Source organism: Perca fluviatilis, chromosome 15 (genome assembly GCF_010015445.1).
Source record: "Perca fluviatilis chromosome 15, GENO_Pfluv_1.0, whole genome shotgun sequence".
Lineage (NCBI taxonomy): Eukaryota > Metazoa > Chordata > Actinopteri > Perciformes > Percidae > Perca > Perca fluviatilis.
This window is the reverse complement of record NC_053126.1, coordinates 23,672,591-23,696,451: the sequence shown is the minus strand read 5'-3', so window position 1 is coordinate 23,696,451 and position 23,861 is coordinate 23,672,591. Positions and strand designations below refer to the sequence as shown.

The 23,861-nt window shown below is 41.6% G+C and overlaps 1 protein-coding gene across 3 annotated transcripts in view; it reads right to left on the bottom strand.

Annotated features, from left to right (window-relative positions):
* The window catches only part of LOC120575247 (RNA binding protein fox-1 homolog 3-like), a 433,652-nt gene that overhangs the window by 328,623 nt on the left and 81,168 nt on the right, over nucleotides 1-23,861 (bottom strand). For all 3 annotated transcript variants that reach the window (XM_039825950.1, XM_039825951.1, XM_039825949.1), the window contains one exon: nucleotides 15,955-16,051. The gene's annotated coding sequence lies outside the window, so the exon portion shown is untranslated. The remainder of the gene's footprint in view (nucleotides 1-15,954; nucleotides 16,052-23,861) is intronic.

The following is a 23,861-nucleotide window of genomic DNA, read 5'->3' as shown; positions in this document are numbered from 1 at the left end:
TTGGGAGCAGATCATCGGGAGAGAGAAAGAGCGAGGATGCCTCCACCTCCTGTTGTTTGTCCGGGATGCCAAGCTCACACTCGGCATGCCAGGCCCCATGCGGGCGCTCAGGCCGGCCGGAAAAGACAGAGCTCTTGGAAGACTCGGGTCTGGTCGGAGCCAACACGCTGCTCATGCCAGGCAGAGCAACTGTGGCCAACGTCTGCTAATGCATCTCTCCCCTTTACACGGCGGACCTCAGGGGAAAGGATGCAACCATCAGGGGACCGCTGGTCCATCCGGGCCGGGCTGGAGGACAGACCCCATGTGGCCGAGAGTGGGAGGTTTGTGGTCGTTTCTCCAGGAACAGCTAGCAGCCTGGTATCTTGTTTCACTTTCTTACTGTTGATGTCTAATTTAAGCCAAAGCAGCACTGCCTTCCGGAAGTGCTACGTAAAGCATTTTCAAACATGAACGTACAGTAATATAGTCCAATCAATTGTGATTCCTTTGTGGCCAGTGGTGGTACTGGTAGTAATGTTTCTCGAAACGAATGTCATATTTCATATAAATCCCACTGCTTCCTGTAACACGTGGGAAGCTTATTTCCTGTTTTCATTTACAGGAGAAGATGCATATTCAATTGTTTTCCCCACTGCTTTAAATTGCCAGCAAGAAAAATGGATTATCTTAGACATTAGCTGCTTCAAACTAAAAAACTTTGGTGATCATCCATCATTATCGTCGACGATTTTTGGTAAAGTAATTTCCCAAAACCGGCAAATCTACAATCAAGCCCAAGTTACGCAGCGATTGTCCTGGGGTGTTTCTTGGTAGTATAACAAAATAATTGTCTTTAGTGGCTTTTTTTTTTTTTTTTTTTTTTTTTAAAGGGGCACAAGAAATGGTTTGAAAAGTTGATGCCATGTAAAACCTGAAACGCTAAGGCCTTGTTTACAAATGTGTATTCTTTCTTTTATGTTTTATGAATAAATGTATCTTTTATTTAACTGGATATTTTTAATTCATACAGAAGATCATTGAATATTACTTCCAAAATACTGTATTTGTAATTAGGTGATCTTGGGTTGCTTTTATAATGTACATTTTTTAATATATACAACTCTTTTTGTCAGGGTTTCTGCCCATGCCTGCATGAGCCTATCAAACAACTATCAGGGTTAACATGTGCATGAGGTTTATTGTAACATTCAAGACAAACATTTAATGAGTTTTAATACACAAGAGTAACATGTCAAGATGAGATCAATGTTTGCTGTACACCTGCTTTTTAATCACACTGAGGTGCAGGCAGAGAGGAAAGAAGGAACTAATGCAATCGACTTGGGAATCCTGTGATTGTTCAGTGCAAATGCATTCAAATGTGGGTGTTTTCTACCGAGGACAGCTACGGTACATTTATATTTCTATCATGCAGTCTATCTTGTGGATGATGGGAGTGCTGCAGAGAAAAAAAAAAAAAAAAAAAAAAATAAGAGTGAAAGAAAAAACGAGCGACTTTTTTGCTATGTACCTGAATGCAGAATCAGTTAGTTGTTTTTTCTTGAAGTCCGGATGCAGTATTGAGGTTTGAGTTAACAGGGAAATGGTGCAGTGTCAATAAACTATTTTCTGCAGCGGTTGATGTGATGTGAGCTGCTCATAGCAGGCATTACACAATAAGTCAGCTGTGACCTGCATGCACCTGACTCAGAAAAAAAACAGAGGACTGCAAAGCAACAGGCCGAACACGACAGCTGTCCAATGCACCGGGTAAAAATTACGTTTCTGGTTTACACGCTGCACAAGTTTTATCTGTTTCAGTGTGTTATTTTCCCTGTTTGATTTATTTTAATGCCTCCATGCTGCCAGTCAGATAAGACCTTTGCCACAGAAGCTGTGACAATACATTGGAGGCAGATCAGATTGCCACACTGCTTTTGAATGATAATGCTGCAGCATCATGTTTCACATTGATTCATTTTCAAAGAGAGTCGGTATTATTTTTTATTGATCGCCCTTTTCTTTATAAACAAAGATGATAAATAGGCCTAGTAATACGAGGATTAAATTACATGCCTTGAAAATAAGCCAGATCAATAAAGAAAAAGAAGTAATTTAGCACAATTCGGTTCAATTTGTTTGAGGAATCCTGGGCCGTTTGTGTGTCTGAGGTAGCAGGTGAGGTGAAATGCCACAGACAAGATCAAGCCACCGCTTCAGGCTTCGGCGATTTCCACATTTTACATCACTTTCTTTCACGTTATCAATGCAATTCGACAGCAGGTTTGTCGAGTTTAACTAGTTGACAGAAAACGACTGATACTGCAGTAATGTTGTATCACTTGACAGACAGTTGCAGCTGTTGATGAAACCCTCACATCATCATGTTCCAAGTGTGGGAGGACTGAAATTAACATAACGGAAGAGCAGAAAAATAGGTTCTCTGCCAATTCTACTAACCAGGTGTATATGGATGCTGCAAGAATAAGCCCCCCCCCCCTCCCTCCCTCCCTCCCTCCTCCATCAGCGCCGCTAAACCAAATGCTGTTGCTCTCATTTGGGGCATTTGTTTGCCTGTGTGAAATATAATGGCGGCAGGAACAGGTGGAATATTGCTTCGGCAGCTAACCCATAGCTGCTTGCCAAGTCCAAACTCCACTTTTACTGGCACATCTGGAGCAGAATCACCATATTAATTGCCAGTTAATATGTTTACACACAACACGGATTAAACCCTGAGAGAAGCTGGTTGACCCAGGTCATACAGTCAGCAGGAGGGTTGTGTTTTTCCGGGTAGAAAAGCAGTGGGGAGAGGTATCAAGCCAAATATGCGGACAAAGGCACATCCATAAGCTAATAATATGGCAGCTGAAAGCCATCTGTCATGTAGGTTTCTTCGGTATTCTGACAGCATTCGTGTCAATACTCTTCCATGTCTGCAACGGCAGTAGGAGATCATGCAGAGAATCACTAGGCTGTGATCACATGAGACGCTTTGTTGAACACACCTGCAAATTTTATTGTTTATTTTGGATGTTCGGTCACAGCGGGCAGTGGGGGAGGCGTTAAATGATTTAGGGGCCCTGGAGCTGGACAGGAGCCCTGGAACATGTCAGGGATGACAGATATTTATCGTGTCAGAGCTGCTGCTGAGGTGTCAACGTTTCTAGCAGGTAAGTGTGTACATCTCTTAATCTGTGGACTAGAGACTGGATACCATTAAGTTCTACTCTGGGAAAGCAACAAACCAAATTGGCCAGGAAAAAGGGAGTAAATCTAATGAATAGGTATAAGAAACAACAAATCCTCCAAACCAAACGACAAAACAGGTTGTTCACACCTTAACCCCTATGTTCCACCAGGTGCATCTGCGCTGCGTTCCTGAGGTGCCACGAGCAATCGCGGGCGTTCAAGTCAATGCTTGATATTTCACCAGCCGCGCCACGGTGCGTCCCAGAAGCGTGCGTTAAGCGGCTCTCGGCTCCGCTAAAGATGTGCGCCAGGTCTATTTTCACGTGAGCCGCGGGGCGTCAGGACAGCCGGATTGGTAGTGAAACAGCGAGAGCATCTAGTCAGTTTACCCAAAGACCCCCCCTCAATAGTGTTTATGTGTCCTCTACAACACCACGGATGACGAGAGATTCATCTTGGAGGTGGAAAAACATAATAAGACATCACAAATCCCTTTTATAAGGACAACACCAGAAAAGAGAAGGCTTGGAGTTTAATTGTAGTAGTGCCTGGAGTGGAAGGTAGATACTAGCTTAAAGGTCCCATGACATGGTGCTCTTTGGATGCTTTTATATAGGCCTTAGTGGTCCCCTAATACTGTATCTTTCCCGAAATTCAGCCTTGGTGCAGAATTACAGCCACTAGAGCCAGTCCCACAATGAGCTTTCCTTAGTATGTGCCATTTCTGTGTCCGTAGCTATTGAGGAGGAGAGAGGGGGGGCAAGGTGGAGGGTGGGGGTGTGGCCTTGACCAACTGCCACTTTGCTCGTTTCAAAGCCATGATGTCTCTCTCTCATGGGTGGGCCAAATTCTCTGGGCGGGCAAAGCAGAGAAAGGGGAGGTAACCTTGCTCCTTATGACCTCATAAGGAGAAGATTCCAGATCGGCCCATCTGAGCTTTCATTTTCTCAAAGGCAGAGCAGGATACCCAGGGCTCGGTTTACACCAATCGCCATTTCTAGTCACTGGGGGACCATAAGCAGGCTAGGGGAACACATATTAATTTTAAAAAACCTCATAAAGTGAAATTTTCATGCCATGGGACCTTTAATAAACACGTGATTGTTCTATAAAGTACTTGTAGAGACAATCAAATCTGCGAGTCGGGCAGCAAGACGCTCCGCTTCTGAGACGCTCCCGGTGTGGTATGGTGCATTGCGGAGGACAGAACAAAACCGGAACGCAGCACAGACGTGACCAGTGGAAAATCGGGGTAAGAATATATCCCTTTCTTAAAGTTAGAGAAAGATTGCGGTCATCGATAAAAGAAACCACAGCTGACTGACGGTAGGAAAACAGCAAAAGTAGAGCGTTCTCGTGTGTTTAAGTGCCACAATAAATAGTAAGTAGAGTACTGTTGTTGTTTTTAGCAGGACAAAAGCAGCCTCTCACAGTTACAGAGAAAAATGTACACCTGTATTGTTTTTTAAACAACCTGAGGAAAGCCAACACAGCTAATTGCAGAGAGTGTTTTATCACACAGTGTGATAGCTGATAGAGTAACTTAATTTCTTCTATAACAGAGGCTGAAGCCGCCAAAAGTGGAGAAATATGAGATAAGCACAAAACAGACAAACCAAATAAAAGGACCAGAAGCTAAGGCTTCTCCTTTTTTGCCACTTTATGTTAGTATCTCTAAATTCTACTAGCTTTGGCATGTGATTTTTTTTTTCAGGGTTTGAGTCCTTTTTCATGATTATTTTATTTTGTGCATTGCAGTGTTATTTCTGAGTAAAAAAACAAACAAATGTACAGCGAAATAACACAAGTTGAAAAATTACCTTTTAACCTCACCTCCTGTTATGAAGGACCTTTTTCCCCCCCACACCGGTGCCACGGAGCCTAACTCTGTCTGATAGCAGCTTCAGGCGGCAGTGGAGCCTTCGTACCTCCCTGCTCATCCTGGAGATAGCCCCATGTCTCGGAGGGTTTGGTTTAGAGGGACCTCCTAATGAGAGATTTACTGTATGGAGATAATCATGGGGGGGGAAAGGCAACATCTCGCTCAGGCCCTAATGAGTAAGATAAGAGCTCTGTAGTGGTTTTTCGAGCAGCGCCCTCCTCCTCTCGACCTGTCACAGTATGGGGCTTCTAGTGGTCGCAGACAATCAGCTAGAAAAACACCAAGGGCCCGCCTATAGGCATGACAAGTGCAGACACTTACTTGGTGACCCATACCCATGCACGTACGCCAATATGCAGCCCAAAGACCACGCATCGAAACAGAAATAAAAAAAAATAAAAATAAAAAAGCACAGAGCTCCCCGATATCTCTGCCATTTTTATATATCAGCCACCTGGCCGATTGAGGGGAAAATGAGGGAAAACAGAATCAGAAATGCGTGGTCTTGTTTATTGCTTTAGAGAGTTAGCTGGCGAGGAGGCAGCCATTGTGTGATGATGAGAGTGGCCCCTCTGGAGACGGGGGTTTGCACACACTGGCAAAAAAAAAGAAAGAAAAAAAAAGAGCTAATACAGACTTTCATTAGGATGCACACTTCAACACACTGTCATAGTATTTACAGTCTCACACTGGGGAAACAAATAAACTACGTGATTAACAAGTTTTTCCTGATGCCTGCCGCTTCGCTGTGCGCCCATTGGAGTGCCACCTCGCCGACTTAATGATTCTTAATGGTTTCTTAATGACTTCTTAATGACTTCATCAGGAAGATCCTGCAACAGCACATTCTGACAAGCGGGAGCCTCCCCTTGAGACCCAGGATCACACCACAGTGCTCACCCCTCTTCAGTTTTCTGCTCAAATAACACACACTTTAAATCTGCTTATCTGAGGCAGCATCTCCGACTCAGATGACACGAGCATTTGATCCATGCTTAAATATGGGGATGTGTGATGTAATGTGATGTGAAAGCATGCGAGCTGATGTGTGGAAATGCACTAAAAGGCAAATGGGGATGTCCACCTAGGTTGTGGGCAAATGCAGTCACATCAAACTAATCTCAGAACATTGGAGTGACATCTAGTGTTGTGTAACCAGAATTAAACTGCATTGTGTGAGGGTATCTAGGAAACCCATTTGGTTCAGTGCAAAGCTGTGACTGTGATGCAAGACTAGGGGGAAGCAGTAGGAGAGCCGAACAAACAGATCTGAAGAGCCCAGTAATTGTAGAATTTCATTACAGCAGAACGGACAAAGAGGATGACACTCAAAAAGTCCAGTGAGAGAAACAAACGACGTGTTGTTGAGCTGGGAACTAACTCTGGTCGGCGGCAGCAACATTTTTTTTTCTCTTCCAAGCATTTAATGACATAGAATTTTCTGGGTCACCTCAATGTCACTGAGCAACAAATAGTTTGGAGTGTGAAGTACACAGCGTGGACCATCATAGACAGCCATTTCAACCGCAGCCAGTGTATACCAGTTAAGCCTTCAAATTATCATTGCATCTCGATGAGTTGAAAAGGCTCTTTTCATCTAGACCATGTTCAACAGGATTAAAAAGGCGGAAAAAAAGTTTGCCCTTCTTTGAACAAATTCTTAATTATTTTCGATAAAACAAAAGTTAATTAGCCAACGAGCCTAATACGACTGTCGGTGTCCTCACCAAACTGCTGGAAATTCAAAAGGACATGAATGGAAATAGAATGAACTTGAAAAGAGGACTAAAAGTTAAGCAAAGTGTAAAGTAAAATGGAGCAAATCTCTGAAAAACATAACTGTCTTGACACACACACACACACACACACACACACACACACACACTTAACAAATTGTATTAGCAGAGAAGCGTGACTGCATGGCAAATTACACCTGTCCTGATGGATGTCCCCTTTACGGGCTGTGGAAGCAGGATGAGGGGCCATGGAGGGAGGAAGAGGCTTCAGCCAACACTCAAAAAATAAGGCATAGCCGGCCATCGCCCAGATAACAATGCCGAACAATGCCGAACAGAGAGAGAGAGATGTGGTCCACTTAATCCATTGCAATCAAGAGGAAAGATAATTCAAGCGTCTTAAACAATTGTTTATCGGTGTTTTAACACCTGAGCTGTTTCTGTTCAGTCTTTACGCCCTTTGTTTGCAGCCATGTGGCTTTGTCAATACATGTCTTAGCTACAGTACACATTGTTTTTTTCCAGAAGAAGTTACTTAGAAATGCCTTCATTTGATATATACCATATGTCTATGGTATGGTTATGGGTATTTAAAAGACTTGTCGATCTGAATAATTTGCTGGCAAGTTTAAAGAAGCTTTAAAGAAGCAAGCTAAAACAATATAGTTATAGATAAAATACTGGAGACTTGAGTGCTAAATTGGTACACTTCCGATTAGTTACTTTTTTCAGAATAAGCTACTCACAAATGCCTTCATCTGATATGTCTTATTATCCATCCATCCATCTTCGTCCGCTTATCCGGTGTCGGGTCGCAGGGGGAGCAGCTCCATGTCTTATTATGGTATGGTTATTTAAAAAGGTTTGTAAGTTCCTTAATAATTTTCCTGGAAAGAATACTGGACGGCTTTTCATGAAACTTGGTGGAAGGGTGTTGCATGGGAGAAGGAAGAACCCATCACATTTTGGAGTGGATCTGAATAACAGGGCAGATATACAAATTACTTTTACGAGATAGGGCGTTGGTGCTGCATTCTTATTTCCAAAAATAACTACATGATGAATTCATATTAACTTGGGTTTAACCATTGTGTTGACTTCAGGTCAGATTGACCCGTTTTCAATTTTTGTTTTATATCATAAAATATGGGACGCAGAAATAAGCGCTGAAAATGTGTAGAAGAAACATTTTACAATTTAAAACGTTGGAAAAAGCAAAAACAAACTGTGAAAAAAAGGCGTCAAAAACATTTTTTTTCAAGGTTGATGGGAAGACAACACAAGGGTTAAATGAAGACGTTCTTTCAATAACTGCTTATAAACCCAACACAGCCAACTAAATTGAAATTAAAATAGCTGAGAACTTTTTTCCTTATAATGATAAATTACTTTCCAGGAAACTAAGGAAATTAAAAAATAAAATGTCACCTTGAACAGTTCAACACAATTTGTAATAGTTTGAGATTTCTGCTTGTATATACACAGATTCTCAACACACCACAGATATCTGTTAATGACGTTCTAAATTTTGGCATTACAACTGTCATCATGCCGGAAGTATAATGTGTCACAATGTATCAGTGTGTTCTTGGTGAATCTGCACCATGAAAGTTATGACGCATAAGCCACTGACAGGATTACATTTGATACAGAGTGTGAAATGTCTGAATTTGATGACTATGAAGATCAATCAACCATCTGAATGGTGCTAGATGTTTTAACCTCCATATTCCTTGACTACGTCTGAAATGGGTCTGTGCAAATAGAGTATCGAAAACAAGTTCTCAAAAACTGGCATTAGCGTGTTGAATGTTAGTCTTGTTAACTCAGTTTTGTATTCAGATTATTCCCAATTCTAAAGCTAAGCTTTTTTTATTCATCTTTTATATTACTTTAATTTCATTTTACATAATGACAAAAGAAGGTATTGTAAAATGTTTAAATTCCTCAAAATAAAGGCATTGAAGTGAATACTGTTTTGGCTAAGGTACTGAGATTCACACATTGCTATGTTCTGGATGTCGCCACGGTGTGTCCGACTCGTGTGGTGTGACCTTCCCCTGGGGACCTGGAAAACACATTCTGTATCAATTAGACCACCGGGGTGTTTGTCTGGCTGTGGAAGCCCACGACGCGTCTTCACTGTGAAGATCGACCACTTCCTCTGAAGCATCCAAACAGCATTTTGAGCGAGAAAGACAGAGATAGAAACAGTGGGGGGATTTACTGCCGGTGGGATTTACTCCCTTGTTCCAATTTGCAGGGGGGGGTGGGTGGGTGGGGGGATTACTCATTTTTTTCATCATTCCTTCATTTATTTATTCCATTCCCAATTCATTTCTAATTTACCTGAAGGAAAACAAAATATCAAGCCAAATGCATAAATATTGTCGGAGTGAATAGATAATGACAGCAGGTCAAGTTGTGAGTGAGTCACGTCTTCGCTCCTGGAGGAAAGTGATTACGGGTAACACAGCGCTGACAATCATGGCCAAGATAATTCCATTTCTCACATGGAGCTCAAATTGTATTATGTCACATTGTATTTTGCATATGCTATCAAAAACTGGATTTGGATATGCAAACTATCTCGAAAAATTCTAAAGGAAGGAGGAGAAAGAAAAACATGCAGCCACAGGGTCGGCATCCAGGCGTGTCACTTTGTCAAGCTGTCTGGTTTCTGAAAGAGCTTGATGGTTTCTATGGGAGGGGAGAAAAAAAGTGTCGCAAAGGTATGCTCTTCTCCGAGATGAACAGATGGCAGAGTCTAAGTGTGGAGATTTGTTTTATAACTCCATCCCATGTTGTGGCGCAGTAGATGTAGGCTTCTGCTTTCTTTTGTCTTCTCCTTCTTCAAATGTTATCTTACAGGATAGCGGATACACGCAATGTTTAAGCTAATGAGGAGTGGGTGTTGCTTTGTCTTCCTCTTTATTTCTTCCCCTCTCTCCCACTGACACATCCTCTTGCTTTTTCCATTCTCCCTCAAACCCACGCTCGGAGCGGAAACCCATATGCCAAACAATTATGAAACACAATTTGGAGTGCTGCTTGCAGCCTGGGTGGCCGTCTAAAAACATAGCTGACTGCAGAGTTCAAAAGAACACAATGCTCACGGAGCTGGAGATTATATCAGGTCAGTGCACCACTGCTTCTTGAACAAAGTGAAGAGGAAGAGGAAGAGTGCAGTTCAGTGGCAGTTTATAGCCACGGTTGTGTGGCTGTACAGGATGACGGTCAGTCAGGTTCAGAGTTGATTATCTCAACTACATATGACGTGCCCACGCACGGAAAACGTTTTAAATCAAACTAAAAGAAAATAAAAGTAACCCGTTTCGTTGAACACATCCTAACTGTTACGACAGGTCTTTCAGTGAATGTAGTTAGCGCCAATAGGGTCAGTACTGACACGTGACACATGAGGGGGCGTGTTTGTGTGATGCCAATTTAACCCGGCCTAGTCTCGCATTGCCAGACCTTCCTCCACAGCACTGCGTGCTCTGGTTTATTGGCATTTCTTTAAACCAATCACAATCTTCGTTTTGGGCAGCGCTAAGCGCCAGATGGAGCAACGGTGTCTCTGGAAGGAACTTGTTTTGGTGTACGTTCAAAGGTTGTTTTAGTCGTGCAACAGAAAACTCAGATTGGACAGATGGTCTAGCTAGCTGTCTGGATTTACCCTGCAGAGATCTGAGGAGCAGTTAACCATAGTCCTCACAAATCCACCGGAGTTTAGAACGTCAACACAAAGAAAGAGGAAGGTGACAGACATCTGGCAGAAATTTCCGGTCGCAAATGAACAATCCCGGAAATTAAACGTTGTCGATATAGACTAAACCCGGCCTAACCGGCAGGTGGGAGAGATGACATTCATTCAGGGGATTGATTCAGGAAGCAGAGGCAGAGAGCCTCAAGCAGGAGGACACCACAGGCCACACACGCTGGAGACAAACATTATGGAAGACCGATTCTTACTAAAAAAAGACTGTTTTATTGAAGAGACATTTCTTGTTCCCTCAACACGGTTTGCAGAGTGTTGACGCCAGTGAAGGACGCTGGAAAGCAGACCTGGAGCAGAGGTCGCTCAAGACGGCATGGTCACCAAAGCGAGCATGCCCGGCTCCGGCAAATTGCAGCAACGGCTGGGTGAGTCAGTTTAACACAGCACAACCCCTCTTAGGTAAGTCCAGACCAATTTAAGTCTCACTCACGTTAAAAGCATTACGCAGGGAAAGGAGACAATACCATTAATTGTACACGCTAGGTTAGCTTTTAGTAGCTATGTTTCTTTGTTAAAAGAGTTTAGTTTAGCTTAGCCTTGTAACATAACAATAACCAGTATTAGCTCATTGTCTAATTAGGCTATGCAATAACCAAGTAAGATACCTGACTTAAAACATCTTACTTCTTTCTGGAAAAAACACTTTTGATGATTTGGTCTAATGGTTTACAATGTCTCTAAAGGCGGGTCCTCTAAACTGTCATAGAAACAGAGAATTTCAGTCACACACCGAGGGAGAACCTGAAATAGCCTAATCAAAGTAAGACCAAAGCAACAAGCTCTGCATCCAGCCACATTACTCCCTCCTCTAAAGTCAACCTCAGGTGCATTCATACAGAGAGTGTGTGGAGCAATTTACCAAACTTCCAGTGCTGAATTTTTCAGTCCGATTAATTCTGGGAGTTGAGAACAATACAACTGCTGTTTTATTCACCTTCCAGGAAAACAATTTGTACGACATTAATCAACAACAACAACAACAGGAAGCTCCCTCCTATTCCGCCATGCTTGCAAAGACTAACCAAAAGAAAAAAATGGCACTCATACTCAACTATTGCTGTGTTTTCAGAGTAGACTGCCGGCAAGCCAAAGCTCGGCTAAAATGACAGGAGATATGATGCGTTTTGACTCCTCACCTGCCGCCAAAATCTCTACCCGGGCAGGATGACAAAACAAAATCACTCAAATGACATCATGACAAAGTAACCTACTTTTGAGTCCTGCCTTGATTTAAGCTGGGTAGCGTGAACCAATTATAAACACATAATAAAGTAAACACGTAAGCTTTAACTTCTGCTACGGTTCAGACCAAAGGATAGAGGCTGCAAGTTAGTCTCCGAAAAACAAGCAGAGGAAGAAGCCAAATCAATTCCCAATATCCCTGAGCCTGGGAGACCAGCCCTTGCACCTGTGACCAGGTAAACTTTCCACACAGTCGTTAATGGACAACGGCGGCTGTTGTTTACTGAAGACTCCCCATAGAGGAGACTAGCTGACCCATGTCTGCAACCAGTGAGTGGTACAAATGGCAAACATCTCTTGGAGTCATTATTTATGCAGGAATGCCCTTGGGAGTCTTTGCACTTGTTTACACAGTCACGGCACAGTCCATTCATGACGGCTCCGAGTAAATGAGCCGCTTGCTACCAATTTGTCCTGGACGACGAAGCTTTGGGGCTCTACTACCCACAGTTACCTTGGGGTGTGTGTGTGTATGTGTGATATTCTATGTGTTTGTGTTTACGTGTGTGTGTGTGTGTGTGTGTATGTATGTGTGTGTGTGTAGGGGTGTGGAAAAGAGGTTAACGCAGCATTGCTGTGCTGTTGGGAACCGACCTGGAACTACGGACACAGAAGTCCCAAGGGTATTAGGAAGAACAGTGTCACATTTGGAAATAAATGAGAGAATGTTTTTTTTCTAGAGGAATGGCATGGACTTTCACCTTTGAAATGGGCTGTTTGTTTGCCCGAGGACGAGGACAGTGGTCAAAGTTAGTGAGCACCACCTCTCCCTCATAAAAACTAAAAGCAAGACAGGAGTTTTATGGAGGTTGAACTCAAAGGCAAAATGAAGACAAAGTGAATCCAACACAGGTTTCAGGGAACCGGTGTTAAGTTCTCTGTTTGGTAACTGGTACTGGATTGCGTCATGTACATGTCTGTCCTTAAGTTTTTAGTCATGGTTGATATGACAACACCCCTGGTTACTGGTACTAGTGGTAACTGCAAGTGCAATTTAGTATTACACGTCCCAGAATTCTGTGGGGCAGGAAACAATCCTTGAGTAGCTATTTTGTCAGCAATAAAACAGAATTGCGACTGATGTTAAGTGCAATCAATAAACTTATATTGTAGGTATGCGGAAGTAGGCTATTTGAATCCATGACAAAAGATAAAAAGATAAGATAGATAAGATAAAAACAACTTTCTAGAAAGGTGAGGACTTAATGTGAATACACTGAATGGTCATTACTGAAAATAAGGCAAACCATAAATAATAATCAATCATTTTGTATGATTTAATGAAAAAAAAGGATTACAGTATAACTTTCACTGAAAGTAGCAGTGCCACATGTCAGGATACTCAAAATTCTTAAAATTTTACTTACTACTAAAAGGACAGAAGTATTACGAGCAGAATGTGCTCATATTATAATATATCAACAGAAAAATAAGTAATTATGCAAGTGGGGTGGCTTTTTTCAATGTTACTGTATATTATTGGATTATTGTACATGAATTACTGATGTGTCTAATAAAGTAACTAGGATGTCAAATCCCTAAAGAATAGTACAAGAAGAGAAAGACAGCTGTGCACAATGTGTGAAATTTACAGCAATGTGAATAATGAAGCAGGGGAAAAGGTGGGGAATGATACAGACGGGAAAAAACTTCTTTCTGGAAATTTATGTTAATGAAAAATACAATAAACATATACACCTTTGGCCAAACAAAACCTTTGAATGCATATAAACATAGGCTAATTTAATTACTGACAAATATAACATATGAAACTGTTTAATGATGCATGTAGGAGGTGTATTGTACTGCTAACTAAATGTATCTCACAGTAATAAGGATCCTACATAAGTCTAAGTCATAAGTCATTTTCCTAACTTCCAAACAGTACAAATCAACTGCAAATTAATAGTGAAAAGTGGCGTTACAAAGTGAGTATCCCTCTTATGACCAAATTCTTAATATAAAGCATTAGATTATTATGACTATTTCGGAGCTTAAATGTCTTGTTTTTCAAAAGCGTATATGTTCCTAATTCAAAGCTGCCATCAACCGGCAGCTTTTGGCACTTTTAGTGTCACTTTACTTTAACAGCGTGAGGGTGTAGGTGCAGTTTTCCCTTATGTCTCAATTTGTGTGCATTCTATATGTGTGTATTGAAAAAGATGCAATGAACCAACAGGGGAGGATTCAATTAGGCAGCAAAGCATTCAAGGCAAATGGCTCCCCTTATAGTTTTACATGAAGTGAAACAGTAAAAAGGGAAGAAACGCTGTTAACAGAGAGGCAGAGCGACAGAGAGAGAAACGGCGAAAGAAGCAAAGGGATAATTTAACAAGCTTCCTCCTAAACCACTCCACAACCTCCAGAGTTTAATTGCTGGGAGGCAACATTATCCCTAGCAACACTGTGTCTGTCTCTTGGCTGGGATTCGGTGGGTACCTGCTGTATCCACTCCCCACACAATACAGCGCCCACTGAGCCATATAATCCTCTCAGGCCCTCCTCTTCTGGAGAACCACATTCAATCCCGTTGTGACACGGGAAAATCTCCTCCTCTCCATTTTTTTGTCAGGCTGTGTGCTTCAAATAAGCCCAATCAGTAGGCGCTGTTATGTGTGCACAATGCTACAGGGAGCCACAGAGGCAGGGAAAGCAGAAAGGAAGAGTTAAATAAAAAGACGTTTGATTTGCTGCGGTGAAATTTGGGGCTACTTTCCATTCCTCTGCGGAGCTCCCTGGAGCCGCCATATTTCTGTTTATGTTTAAATGTGAATCAGTCACATGGCCTGTTGTGTTCCTGCTGAATCATCCTACACTCCCATCAAAAAGTGCTGGGTTATTTTCAAACTGGCTGCCTTGTAGGAGAAAACAAGAAACTAATGCCACTTTCTTCCTGACTCCTCTTTCAAGTTGCCCTTGAAAAGAAAATTACAACAACGGCTTTGGTGCAAGTCTGACATGCTTCGAGATATTCTCTATAAGTGCAGACGCATACCAGATTATCATTCCAATGAGTCTGTTCTGATGTCTTTTAACCGTCTGCATAAAAAGCACGAGCTGACGAGAAGAAAGCATTTTCAACACTGTGCAGAGGGACGCGGAAACAGTGGCTCATTACACAAAATGGCAAAAGAAGAAAAATTGTATTTCTGGTTTGTAACTTAAGTCAATATGGCATTTAGAGACCTGCTGAGACAGTTTTTAATTAGAAGATGAGCTAAATAATGAGTACTGACGCAGCGTACTGAAAAATATCTCTCTTCATTTTACTTTTAGGTTGTTGCAGCACTAGCAAATGAGTTTCTTTGCTTTCTATACTTATACAAAAATATATATATATATATTTTTTTTTTTTCTTGTGAGAAAATATGTATTTTTTTCATTTGTGCACCCATCCATAATATCCTGAATTCTGAGAGGGCAAACTGTTTTGCTACTGATTTTTCCTCCACTTATTATTATTTCTAGTCAGTGGGATCCATTGGATATTGTGTGGTGTTGTCATGTAATTTAGTCACCCTCTTAAAAAGCTGCATACTGTATCAGGTTGATTTTTCTATAATTCTTTTGCAACGATTTAGGTTTTTGATCATCTGGAGGGTTGTGTTGTAAGCATTTCATTTGTATTGTAAATCTCTGTTTAATAACTTGCCTTTGACCTGTCCCAGTAGGGTCAAACATTCGCCTTTCTTCTGTCAGAAAAAGTTTTGGAAGCTTTAACCCAGTGTGAGAATACTGTCCATTTCTTTCCCTTAGGATCGCTGCTACAACATGAAAATGTACAGTATATCATTACCTCTGCCAAGAAGATCATGTCTTTGGCTTGGTTTGTCTGTAGGCAGGATTGCAAAAAAACTAATGGCCTGAACTTCATGAAACTTGGAAGGGTGGAGCATGGGCCAAGGAAGAACCTGGAAGAATTTTGGAGTGGATCTGAATCACGGGGAGGATACGCCATCTCGTTACCATTGCGAGATATGGCGTTTGTGCTACATTCATGTAGTGTCGGAATAATTGGAAAACTCACACTGCATTAACATTGCGGCATAGGGGCATGCCTTGGTGAAGGTCTGTGCTCTCCCGGTGCCCTTCTAGTTATCCATCAGGCATGCGTGTCTTGTGAAAGTGAGTTATCCTACCTTTGAGAGACTGGAGGTGTTGGGAAGCTGAGAAATCACTTGTTGCTGATGCTGAGAGTGAAGTCCAATGTCAACGCCACACTACGCTAATCAGTTTCTGTAAGGAAAAGAGCAGACAGTGTGTTGGATAGTGATACGTTACTTAATTTGGTTCTTTAAACAGGCAAGAAATTACTATTTCAGTTTCAATAAACATTTTACAGTTAAGTACTTAGTTGTCTCTGATATTTATTTCCCCTCTACATATACTGTACATGTTAGAATCAGGGCTGGGCTAAAGTAATCGATTCTCCAATTAAAATCGATCTCTGTGTGAGTGAGGATTAATAAAATCCTGAAATCGATCTTTTAATATATGCCTTTTTACCATGGACATCACGTGACATTTCGGGGGTCAGTTCTTAATGTAAACATTAACCTGGTGCACTATAAAAAATTGTCCCTTCAATTGACATGGGACTATGACTTTGAAGAGAAACATAAGAAAAGTTAGTGTAGAGGTATTGTATCTGCTCCGTATCGCAAAGAATAAACAATGGCTGATGTTCACTTTATGTATTAAAACCATATCTTACTTTGACATGCTAGAAACGTAACAGTTAAAGGATAATGCTGGGTTTTAATTTTTCTATATTTTTCTTACTGTCAACAACCTATGAAAAGACCAAAACCAACAATGTGTTAGTCCATTTCACAAATTTCCTTACGACACATTACAAAAGGCAAAAGAGGATAAAGGCTTTGAAACGTAGAGAGGTTTCTAATGATGGGATATACGTAATATCTGCACTGAGTTCAGAGTTCTAGAGCAGGGCTCTTCAACAGGGGGTCCTCAGAGTCGATACAGGGGGACCTCCAAATTATTGTTAAGTCTTAACATGAATCCAACATAATATTAGCAAATATAAATCCCCACTGCTTAGTGGCCTATAGGTATGATAGTCACTAAGGCCATCCACAGATACAGTTAATCCAAAAGGATTCACTGTGCCACATGTATGTTTAACATTAAAAGATGATTTATAAAATCATGCCAACAATTATTAGACTATTTTAACATTTTAGTATTCTATGCAAAAAAAAAGGTATGCATAAAGGCTTTAGGCTGCCCTACACATTATTGTAGCAACTTCATTTTATACAATATATGTAGTAGGGGGTCCCTGCTCCATCTCTTTTTCAGTCAAAGGGTCTTTGGCTTAAAAAACGTTGAAGACCCGTGCTCTAGAGTACTCACATTCATAAAAAATGTGAAAAACTTCCACATCCAACACTGCTGTAAGAAATAAGATAGTGAGGTGGAAGGTTAGCTCATAATCCATGACAGATAGTTAAGCGTGGCCACGCTGGCATCGAATCCTTATGAAAATCGTAACGGGCTTTGGCACGGGCACAGAATCCAACAAATCAAAACTGTGAGGCTTCTCCTCATTTGCAGTCAGGCCATGGTTGTGCCTAAAGTTCTTTGTCAAAAGACGCGGTCAGCCGCTCAGCTCCCACCTGCTGTTTGGGTTATTTTTCAGGGATTTTGTAGCATCATGGCGGCCGTAGTGTTAACACTGAATGAGAGCTCTTTTAAAAAAATAAACACATTTGCTAGCACAGCGAGTGATTCGAGTAACATTAGATCATATAAATTGTCAGTAATGAGGCTCCGGGGACAGCATCTGTGATCCGCGGAGGTCGACCATAACATTCTGCTTCGCTGCTGAATAAAATGCTTCCTGAGTGCGATTTAACAGCCTTAACATGAGCAAGTACACACAAAGAGACAAGCAGAGGTCCGAGAGGCCGCGGCGCTTGTTGTCGAGGTCACACCCACACACACACACACACACACACACACACACAACAATGATACACAAACACTGCTGACGAGGGGAAAATATGAGGACTTCTGAAGCACTGTAAAATGTATTAAGAAACGGATGTAAGGGTCATTTTACTGAGCAGCACCATTAACATCGCTGCCCTTGTCTGAACTGCAACTCAGATTAGTCACTCACACATGCGCAACACACACCACACACACACACACACACACACACACACACACACACACACACACACACCAGCTTTTCTCCTCTTTTTACATTTCTCCTCTTTTCGCCCTTTAAAGAAGGAGAGGTCGACATTTTAACTGCAGCGGCGAGGAGATGGCTTCCTTTCACCTTGACGGGCATATAATGAACATTTTTCATTTTGAGCTTAGCTTCACTTACAGAGTCAGTCAGCTATTTTCTCTTTGAACCTTTTTCTCCCCCCTTTCTGACATTTCCCTCTGTGGTGTTGCCAGCATGATCTTCACAGCAAATTTGTGCCCCTTTTTAAAGAAATAGGATACATTTTTGTAATTTTTTTTCTCAAAGCGCTCATTTCCATACAGGTCCCTGTACAACACAAATAGGCCTACGGTGCAGCATGAAACAAACAATATGCTAATCGCACCTGTTTCAATGAGAGCCTCGGCATCCATGAAATCCATATCATTATTTACTTATTGTTTTGCATTTTGCAGCATAAAAGAAAGCACAGCACTTCCAAAGAATGAGACAAAATATCACCTAAAACACCCTTTAAACCGACCCCACTGCATCACTATATATGCTTTATTTTAATGATTATGTTCCCAACAAATTATCCATTCCTTCAACATTAACCCAAAATCACACATCCCAAATCCCCCTCCCACACACACACACACACACACACACACACACACACACACACACACACACACACACACAAAACACACACACACACACACAAAAAACAAAAAAAAAATGAGATTGGCCACCCCTGAGATGTTTGTAGTAAGTACAGCTGGTAGTGCACTGTTCTGGTTTTCAGCTTGGCTTAGGTTGTTTGCGATTAAAAGGAGTGATTTTGTGTAACAGCATAAGTGTTGCAGAATGTACATTATTATCAAACGATAAACACAACTTTTGTTTTCCAATATGTAAAAGTTTAAAGCTTGTGTTTGTTCGGTGATGCTTTGCCAAACGTTGGTTGACATTCTCTCATTCTACGTGATGGATTAACTTTACTGTTGGAAACAAAAAGCAGCAAAAAGAAAAGGGAAAACTCTTTGTTTGCATTTTATAACCTAAGATTAGAAAAGGAAGTTATATTAGACCTAACAGAACATGCAGGGATGATGAAGTATTCTTAAACGAAGAATGAGTTTAGGACCAAAATGTAACAAACTCAAAATGCCATCTAACGAAAAAATGTTATGGCCAAAAACCCTAACTTGTATTCAAAAGGCTAGCAAGACTTGACTAAATGTACCACACACAGAGACACACACACACACACACACACACACACACACACACACACACACACACACACACACACACACACACACACACACACACACACACAGGGTCGGGGGGGAGGGGGCTGGCAGTGTGCGTTCCAAGACAGCTGGTGAAAACCGGGTGTGCTCTGGCTGCTAGAAGGAGCAGATTCAGGTGACATCTGTGCCTCCTGTTGCAGCGCAATAGTAGAAACACTAAAAGTGAATTACAACATTAATGATAGTGCTCTGCAAGCTGTCGTTCCATATTACGCATCCATTATTCCTTGCATGGGTACTCAGAGGCAGCGTGAAGGAATAGTGCCCCATCGCCACCTCCACAAAAAAAAAAAAGCCACCTTGTTGTGAAAAGGCTTGTTGGTTTATGAAGTAACACCTTCCACCGCAAAACCATGTCACCACATGGCACAGTGCTGACTGGATGACTGATTCTCTTTCTCTCCGTCTCCATCCCTCACTTCATCTTTCAGGCAAGCGACCTCCCCCCCCAAACCCCCACCCCCATTCCTCCTCCCTGCACCGCCGGCGCTATTTCAGACAACGTTTGTTTGATCTTGCCGCCCTCTACAGCTGAATGAAATCAATCTGGGAGAGATGTCATGTGTGAGCAGAAATGATTGGCCACAAGAATAACATGTATTTGAGAACATGGAGCCGGTGCCCTCTGTCTTGTAGACCTGCGAGGCCGGACACGTGCGTGCACGTAGACACACAACGGCGACGCGGCCGGCGTACGCCTGAAAGGCATCACACAGACATCTCCGAGCTGTCGCCCATCCCCAGACTTTCAATAACTTCAAATCCCCCGAAAACCTGGAGAATAAAGGCAGAGTCGATCACTCATAGCTCCCTTCACTCTGCTCTTCTCTTCAGGGAAATAACAGCCGAAGGAGAAAAACAAAGTCAGGATCCCATCCTCTCCCGCAGAAAAGCACCAGCATCCCTGGAGGACGTGGGGAGAACACTTCTTTCATCCCGCTGGTTAACGCACAATAAAAAAAAGATTAATTTAAGATGTTGTGACATGAATAGCACACAGGTATAAACCAACTGTGTGGGAGGATCAGTGTTAATCAAAGGTGGATTTCTAAGAATAAAAAAGGTACTGTAGATGAGAAAGAGAGGGGGGGAAAAAAAGCTGCAGAAGTGGGTTGTGGTGGTGGTGGCATCACTAACAGAGATACGGCCTTTACGGCAGCCTACACATTTCTATAGGAGTCTGTGTGTGATCTGGATTTGTGCCATGCAGGATCGAGTGGCGGGCGCTCCGTCCACAACGTCTCCCGGGAACATAAACAGATCTGTCGGTACATCCAACCGCAGCTCTGTGCCGCTGACTGGCTGCGATTTCTTCATTCGGGAGAGAGTGCCACAAAATGTGTCATACTTGAAGTGTTTTACAATTACCAGCTGATTATATCAGCTGCATTAGCATATTAAAAGGAAGACTACTTGAACACACAGATAATGACTGAGTGTTAAAAATAATTCCCCCCGCTCATTATCGACGACAGACACTGAGATCTGGGAAAGTAAATGTCGATAAATACCGGCAAACCTTCCCTGTGTAAATAATAGCAATTACGGAGAAATGAGATCAGGCTGTGTTGGTGAAAAGGGAGATAATTCTAATTAAAAAACATGCAGAGATATCTGGGTGAAGAAAGCATAAAGCTGTGCATCTATCTGAAGGAGGGAATTATTATTTACTCATGTGTGACAAACTTCTGTGTTGTTTACAAGGTGTCACTAAAGCAAATCTCTATTCTTATTTAATTATAATATCAGGCATGAGTTTTGCTTCAAACTTCTATTCAAAAGGTGTAGTGTTCCCGTCACAGTAAAGTGGTTTAGAAAATGATATCAATACTAAATAAATAAGAAAAGACTTGAAGTAACTAAATAACCCCTGCTAATTTCTAAACCCCCTGTGTTTTATCTCGCTGTTGGTTAGTTTGATCCGTGCAACTTTGCTGTTGCTGTGTGTCTGCTTAATAAGCTAATCATTTTTATTAATTTGGACATAAAGAAAAACATTTTTTTACATGTTTTTGCAGTTTGGACACAGATGATTCAATATGTGTTTATTGTCTAACGTTGCCCTGAAAACCTTAAATCTGCCTCTGTCATGAGAAACGCTGCTAATTGGCAGGTCCCCTTTTTGTGTTGCTTTTTGTACAATGGCTGTGTGATAATTTGCTGAAATTTTGTAGGGACTCATTATTTTATTTATCATGTAATCCAGGGTATCTGCACTTTTTTTTTTTAACCGCAAATGTAATGACTTTTAAGACCTCTTTTTAAGTCCTCTAAAAGGAAAATGTAAGACTTTACCACAACAACAAAAAACAGGAAAATGTTCAGCGCGACACGACACAGGATGGTGTGGCGAAGCGTAGCGCGGCACAGCACAGCTCACCAGAGCCACGCTCAAGACAGGTCACAGGGACACAACAACTTTTATACTAAGTGCTGATTCGCCTTACAACCCTGACATGGTTGACTGTGTATGTATAAACTATCAGCCTTTAAGGTACTTCAGGTAATTTCTAAATTCTGGCCCCTCTAGGTGGATGTCCTCATTTGAGGTGTACGAGTGGTGGCGGCTCACGGTTTGAAATACCCACAGTATTTCGGCCTAAAGCGTAGCTACATTCACAAAGCTATCGAAGTGCTAGGTTCAACAGGAGAAGATGAGAAGATACTTATGGGCAAACTACTTGCCTGCGACAACACATACTTCTTGTGCTTCTCCGCTTTCATGTGTGACTCGAGTGCTATGTGGCCCATTGTCCCCAGCTGTGTCATCTTTTTACATAAAGCACACCTCGCTTCATGATTACTGGCGGTTTTCTTCAACCACCCCTGATACTTTTCGTCCTCCAACCAATTTTCATTAAACAAACATTTGCCATGCTTGCGATTTTGCTTCAACCAAAATGCCGTGGTGGCGAACCATCAACACAATGCATTCATCAATCACCTACTCGTCAGTCACCTATGGAATGATGGAGGTTGCACCCACATAGATCGAAGTGCTGCCCCCAGATGGTGCGCTGGTCAAATTGCGGTTCAAAAAAATAAAAAATTTAAAAATGGATGACAAGTCAGACTCGGTCCCACATGAAATTGAAGACCTCCTTATCGTAAATTTCAGATTTCAAGACATTTTCAGAACTTAAAACCTTTTTAAGGACCCGCGGGAACCCTGTAATCCATCTTTATCCATTCTTTTATCTGTCCAAAATCAAAACAAATTCCTTTTACAAGAATAAAAATCAGAGAGAACAAGCAAAAAGTTGAAGCAGCGAATGTGACTGAAACGATTAGTTGAGTCATACAATGTTCTGTCTGTCAACAAATAAACTAATTGTTTCAGCACTCACGTTGTTAAATGACAATGTAGAAGGACTGTAAGACATTGCAATTACAATGTATGGCATTATAATCCGCTTTTTATAGACTTTATAAAACGAGGCACCTCGTTACATCATCATGACACTATTGCACTTTACATTACTGTCTTTGTACTTTTTCTATTGTTATTTGTCCTTGTTGTGTACACCGTAGCACTGAAAGAATGCAATTATGTTCTGCAATAAATTCTACCTTGAACTTTGTGACAGTCTTGCTTTTCTAAAAACAGTTTTCTATTATAAGAGGACCTGTTTAATAACTGGTTTCATTTTCTCAATGAGGGATGATTACAGGATATTGTACGCAATGTTTTGTGGAATCAAAAACACAATGTGAAAATATTAGTGTCATTTTTGTATTGTAACTGAGTATGATACCTTAGGTTTCCTATGACATGTGCACATACTTTTAAACTATATAATATGAACATTAGTTTGGTGAACATACAGTATAGTTGTTCTCAATGTTGCACATTGCCATGTACTGTAAGTTAGAGCAGATCAATGACTTGCAACGGCTATTTAAAGGCCCAGTCAGTCATTTTGAGTAAAAGTAATCTTTGGGTTATGTCAGTGGTTATCAGTCAGTGACTAGCAGGACATTTCAGCCTTTTGATGTAAAATACAGCACGGAAGCAGGAAAACAAGCCAAACGCTTTCATCACTGGGATGTTGCTCGCTCATACTGGAGCTCTGTCCTCCATTATTGAGCAGCTGAAAATGCGTGTGGACGTGAAGGAGACTGTGAATGTCATGAAATTCATCAGGCTGTGAGTGTGTTTTTTGGTCCAGAATGCAGGCAAAGTGAGTTTTCACAGGCAGAAATCTCAGCGCCGGGTCGAGAAATCATAAAGTTATTAACATTTATCAACAACTTTTACAGCTTCCCCGAAGATATGTGATGGCCATTTTGTGATGTTTGCCCCTTCGAAGTATTGTGATACCTTTGAGTACTGTGAAATATTTAGTTTGACAATGGTAGGTAGATTTCAACGCTGTTCCCCGCCCCCTAAATTCCACCACCAGCAGCACTGTTAATCAATACACACCTTTCTTGCCCTTTTTCTCTTTCATACACATATCTCCCTGTCTGACCAAACTGGCAAATTTGTGCTCTTAATCAGCTTGCCAGCCTTGTCTCTTCACTGGAGGCTGGCGACACGCTTCCC